Raw genomic sequence first — 5,636 nt, forward strand, 5'->3', positions numbered from 1 at the left:
GAGGTAGCCTCTCTTGCCCATCTTCCTCAGTTTCAGAGGGTGGATTTCTCCGTGTTGCTTTTTCCCCAGGTCTCCACGCCCTTGTGTGTTTCTTTTGCTTAAAGATTGCCACCTGAGCTAGCCTCTGTTGCCCATCTTCGTCCGTTTCAGAGGGTGGATTTCTCAGTGTTGCCTTTTCGCCAGCTCCCCACGCCCTTGTGTGTTTCTTTTGCTTAAAGATTGTCACCTGAGCTAGGCACTGTTGCCCTGCTTCCTCAGTTTCAGAGGGTACCTTTTTCAGGGTTGCTTTTTGACCGGGTCTCCTCGCCATTGTATTTTTTTATCTTATTTTTTTTGCTTAAAGATTGCCACCTGAGCTAGCCTCTGTTGCGCTTCTTTCTCAGTTCTAGAGGGTAGATTTCTCCGTGTTGCTTTTTCCCCAGGTCTCCACGCACTTCCTTTTATTTTTCCTTAAAAATTGCCACCTGAGCTAGCCTCTGTTGTCCATCTTCGTCAGTTTCAGAGGGTAGATTTCTCACTGTTGCTTTTTTGCCAGGTCTGCACGCCCTTGTGTTTTTTTTCTGCTTAAATGTTGCAACCTGAGCTAGCTTCTTTTGCCCATGTTCGTCAGTTTCAGAGGGTGGATTTCTCCGTGTTGCTTTTTCCCCAGGTCTCCACGCCCTTGTGTGTTTCTTTTGCTTAAAGATTGCCACCTGAGCTAGCCTCTGTTGCCCATCTTCGTCCGTTTCAGAGGGTGGATTTCTCAGTGTTGCCTTTTCGCCAGCTCCCCACGCCCTTGTGTGTTTCTTTTGCTTAAAGATTGTCACCTGAGCTAGGCACTGTTGCCCTGCTTCCTCAGTTTCAGAGGGTACCTTTTTCAGGGTTGCTTTTTGACCGGGTCTCCTCGCCATTGTATTTTTTTATTTTATTTTTTTTGCTTAAAGATTGCCACCTGAGCTAGCCTCTGTTGCGCTTCTTTCTCAGTTCTAGAGGGTAGATTTCTCCGTGTTGCTTTTTCCCCAGGTCTCCACGCACTTCCTTTTATTTTTCCTTAAAAATTGCCACCTGAGCTAGCCTCTGTTGTCCATCTTCGTCGGTTTCAGAGGGTAGATTTCTCACTGTTGCTTTTTTGCCAGGTCTGCACGCCCTTGTGTTTTTTTTCTGCTTAAAGGTTGCAACCTGAGCTAGCTTCTTTTGCCCATGTCCCTCAGTTTCAGAGGGTGGATTTCTCCGTGTTGCTTTTTCCCCAGGCCTCCACGCCCTTGTGTGTTTCTTTTGCTTAAAGATTGCCACCTGAAGCCAGCCTCTCTTGCCCATCTTCCTCAGTTTCAGAGGGTAGATATTTCAGGGTTGCTTTTTCCCCAGGTCTCCACGCCTTTGTGTTTTGTTTTTGCTTAACGATTGCCACCTGAGCTAGCCTCTCTTGCCCATGTTCCTCAGTTTCAGAGGGTAGATATTTCAGGGTTGCTTTGTCCCCAGGGCTCCACGCCTTTGTGCTTTGTTTTTGCTTAAGGATTGCCACCTGAGGTAGCCTCTCTTGCCCATCTTCCTCAGTTTCAGAGGGTGGATTTCTCCGTGTTGCTTTTTCCCCAGGTCTCCACGCCCTTGTGTGTTTCTTTTGCTTAACGATTGCCACCTGAGCTAGCCTCTGTTGCCCATCTTCGTCCGTTTCAGAGGGTGGATTTCTCAGTGTTGCCTTTTCGCCAGCTCCCCACGCCCTTGTGTGTTTCTTTTGCTTAAAGATTGTCACCTGAGCTAGGCACTGTTGCCCTGCTTCCTCAGTTTCAGAGGGTACCTTTTTCAGGGTTGCTTTTTCACCGGGTCTCCTCGCCATTGTATTTTTTTATCTTATTTTTTTTGCTTAAAGATTGCCACCTGAGCTAGCCTCTGTTGCGCTTCTTTCTCAGTTCTAGAGGGTAGATTTCTCCGTGTTGCTTTTTCCCCAGGTCTCCACGCACTTCCTTTTATTTTTCCTTAAAAATTGCCACCTGAGCTAGCCTCTGTTGTCCATCTTCGTCGGTTTCAGAGGGTAGATTTCTCACTGTTGCTTTTTTGCCAGGTCTGCACGCCCTTGTGTTTTTTTTCTGCTTAAAGGTTGCAACCTGAGCTAGCTTCTTTTGCCCATGTTCGTCAGTTTCAGAGGGTGGATTTCTCCGTGTTGCTTTTTCCCCAGGTCTCCAGACCCTTGTGTGTTTCTTTGGCTTAACGATTGCCACCTGAGGTAGCCTCTGTTGCCCATCTTCCTCAGTTTCAGAGGGTGGATTTCTGAATGTTGCTTTTTCCCCAGGTCTCCACGCCCTTGTGTGTTTCTTTTGCTTAACGATTGCCACCTGAAGCCAGCCTCTCTTGCCCATCTTCCTCAGTTTCAGAGGGTAGATATTTCAGGGTTGCTTTTTCCCCAGGTCTCCACGCCTTTGTGTTTTGTTTTTGCTTAACGAGTGCCACCTGAGCTAGCCTCTCTTGCCCATGTTCCTCAGTTTCAGAGGGTAGATATTTCAGGGTTGCTTTGTCCCCAGGGCTCCACGCCTTTGTGCTTTGCTTTTGCTTAAGGATTGCCACCTGAGGTAGCCTCTCTTGCCCATCTTCCTCAGTTTCAGAGGGTGGATTTCTCCGTGTTGCTTTTTCCCCAGGTCTCCACGCCCTTGTGTGTTTCTTTTGCTTAACGATTGCCACCTGAGCTAGCCTCTGTTGCCCATCTTCGTCCGTTTCAGAGGGTGGATTTCTCAGTGTTGCCTTTTCGCCAGCTCCCCACGCCCTTGTGTGTTTCTTTTGCTTAAAGATTGTCACCTGAGCTAGGCACTGTTGCCCTGCTTCCTCAGTTTCAGAGGGTACCTTTTTCAGGGTTGCTTTTTGACCGGGTCTCCTCGCCATTGTATTTTTTTATTTTATTTTTTTTGCTTAAAGATTGCCACCTGAGCTAGCCTCTGTTGCGCTTCTTTCTCAGTTCTAGAGGGTAGATTTCTCCGTGTTGCTTTTTCCCCAGGTCTCCACGCACTTCCTTTCATTTTTCCTTAAAAATTGCCACCTGAGCTAGCCCCTGTTGCCCATCTTCGTCGGTTTCAGAGGGTAGATTTCTCAGTGTTGATTTTTCCCCATTTCTCCACGCCCTCGTGCTTTTTTTTTTTTATTTCCTTAAATGTCGGCGCCTGAGCTAGCTTCTTTTGCCCATCTTCGTCAGTTTCAGCGGGTAGACTCTCCGCCTGCCTTCGACAGGCCCTCTGGACTGGAAAGCTTTCCTCCTCCCGTCATCACGGTCCTTCTCGGATGACGTGCCTGGTTTCGGTTTGACCGTCCCCGCCCGCCCTGATTTTCTAAGTCCTCCCGGGAACCCCGGGGGCGCTCCAGCCGCTCCGGGAAGCGGCGGCCTCCCGGCCGCACCGGCCCAGCCCGGCCCGGGCCGCCCCCTGGCCTCTCTGGGGGGAACTCTCCCCTTCCCCTTCCCGGTGATCGCCCGAGAAACCTTTTCCGAGTCCCCCTCCTGCGGCTGGGGCTGCGCCTTGGCGGCCGGGAGCCCGCGGGCGGACGCCCCGGGGCCGCACTGGGCCGGGAGGCTGGGTCCGAGGGGGCTCCGGGACGGGATCGGGCGGCCCGGCGGCCCGGCTGTGCTCCCCGGCGGGCCCGCGCTCCGGCTCCGTCCCGCTGAGGCGGTCGTCGGTCGCCGGGTGCCACCTGGCGGCCGCTTTTATATCGTCTCTTTCCTCCGGAGCTCCGGCGACGCGGGCCAAGGGACGGGACTCGGCCGCGGTGACCGAGGCAGAGTCCCGGGAGGCCGGCGTCGCTGGCGGGATCTGGCCCGGTGGCGCCGGGGCGTGAGCGCGACGCCCGCTCGCCGGAGATTGGAGGTGCAGGCTACTGAGGGAGGTGGCTGTCGCCGCGCCGCCCGGTGCCGGCCGGGGTGTGGGGCCTCCCGGACGGGTCGACCAGCAGCCGCCGGTGCCCCTCCGTCCCCGGGAGGGGGTGGGGGGCCGCCGCGGGGGAACGGGCGAGGGAGCTCGTCCCGTGCCCGGCCGTCGTCCCGAGGGCGGCCCGGTGGTCGGGCCTTCCGCGTCGCCGATCCCCTTTCCGCGCCCCGCTCCGGAGGTGGGCGACCGGCCGGGGCCTTGCGGGGGAGGCCCGTGGAGGGCGCGACGGGCTCGGCCGCCGGGCTGGCCTTTTCCCCACTGGTCTTCCGAGTCGACCGGCTCTGGCGGTGGGGACCGGGCCCGGTCCTCGGATGCCTCCTCCTCCGTGGCAGTTTTTTTTTCCAAGTCCCGCCCTGGAGAAGAGCGTGGACCGGCCCCGGGAGCCCTCGAGGGCGGGCCGGGGAGGGCGTCCCCGGCCCGGACGCGTGCCCGGGGTGGGTCCGGGCCGTCGGACCGGACTTCTCTCTCCGAGTTTCGCGGGTCGCGTCTTTGTCCGGAGGCGGGAGGGGGCCGGCTCGAGGCGTAGGTGGAGCCCCGGCTGAGGGACGGGAGCCACGGTCCCGCCCCGGGCCCGGTCGCCGGAGGCGCCTCCGCGGAATTCTTTTCTAAGTCCTGACCCGGCGACTCAGAGGGAGGGACCGACCGGTCCCGGCCCGCGCGGGCGGCCCGGGGAGGCTGTCCCCGGCTCCCCCTGCCGCCACGCTTCTGGGGTCGACCAGATGGCCCCGGGAGCTCCGGGCCTGGTGGCGATGGGGTCGTGCTTGGGGTCTGGTGGCCGTGGCCGTGATCCAGGGGTTCCCCTGGTGATCCGTGGGTGGGCCCCGTCTCCGGGCGCGGCGATTCTTGCCCCCGAATGGGTGGTTTTGTGCCGCCAGGTAAGTGCTGACACGCTCTGCTCGGGTGACAGTCGCCCGAGAGCTTCCGGGTGCCTGGATGCGTGTGCGGGGAGGGCTCCGGGCTCTGGCCGAGAACCGGACGCCCGTTTCCACCCCCGCCGCTTGAGCCGCCCGCTGGGGCCTGCGCGCCGGCTCTTGTGCGTTCCAGGCGCCCCCACGACCGTGGTGCCACCTCCGGTCTCTGGTACCCGAGGGCGGCGGGGTTAGGGGCGCGGGGTCCTCTACCACGTGCACTCCCTGCCGCCGGCACCCGGGTGCGGTCGCGACTTACCCCATCCCACCGGCTCCGTGCCAGTGCGTGTCAGGCGTTCTCGTCCTGGGGTCGTCGCCCGCGCTTGCTGGAGGAGGAGAGGGGTCGGTGAGGCTGAAGCAGGCTCCTCCGCTCGCTGTCCTCGCCGGCCTTCCCTTGCTCGGGGGTCCCTCGCGTTATGCTGCCGACCGATGTGGTGATGCTGTGCTCTCCCGGGCCGGGCCTAAGCCGTGCCAGACGAGGGACGGACGTTCATGGCGAACGGGACCGCTCTTCTCGCTCTGCCCGCGGGTCCCCTCGCCCGTTCTCCCCCGCTGCGAGTGGCGTGTGGGAGGCGGCAGGGGTGCGGAATCCGGCCCGACCTCGCTCCCCCGCCCCGTGCCTCGTGGCGTGGGCGGTGTCGGGGTCTCCGTGACGCGGCGGATGCTCTGCCTGTGCCTCTTGGCTGTGTCTCGCGGGCGGCCCTCCCCGCGGTGGGGCGGGCCGTGTTGCCGCCGCGCCGCGCGCCTTCCCGGGCGCGTGAGCGCGTTCCCCAGGCCGTTGGCGGTGCCCCTGGAGCGTTCCAGGTCGTCCCTCAGGCGCCCGAGGCCGAGTGGCGGTGTCGTTCCC

The sequence above is a fragment of the Equus asinus genome, unplaced genomic scaffold (assembly GCF_041296235.1).
Source record: "Equus asinus isolate D_3611 breed Donkey unplaced genomic scaffold, EquAss-T2T_v2 contig_212, whole genome shotgun sequence".
NCBI lineage: Eukaryota > Metazoa > Chordata > Mammalia > Perissodactyla > Equidae > Equus > Equus asinus.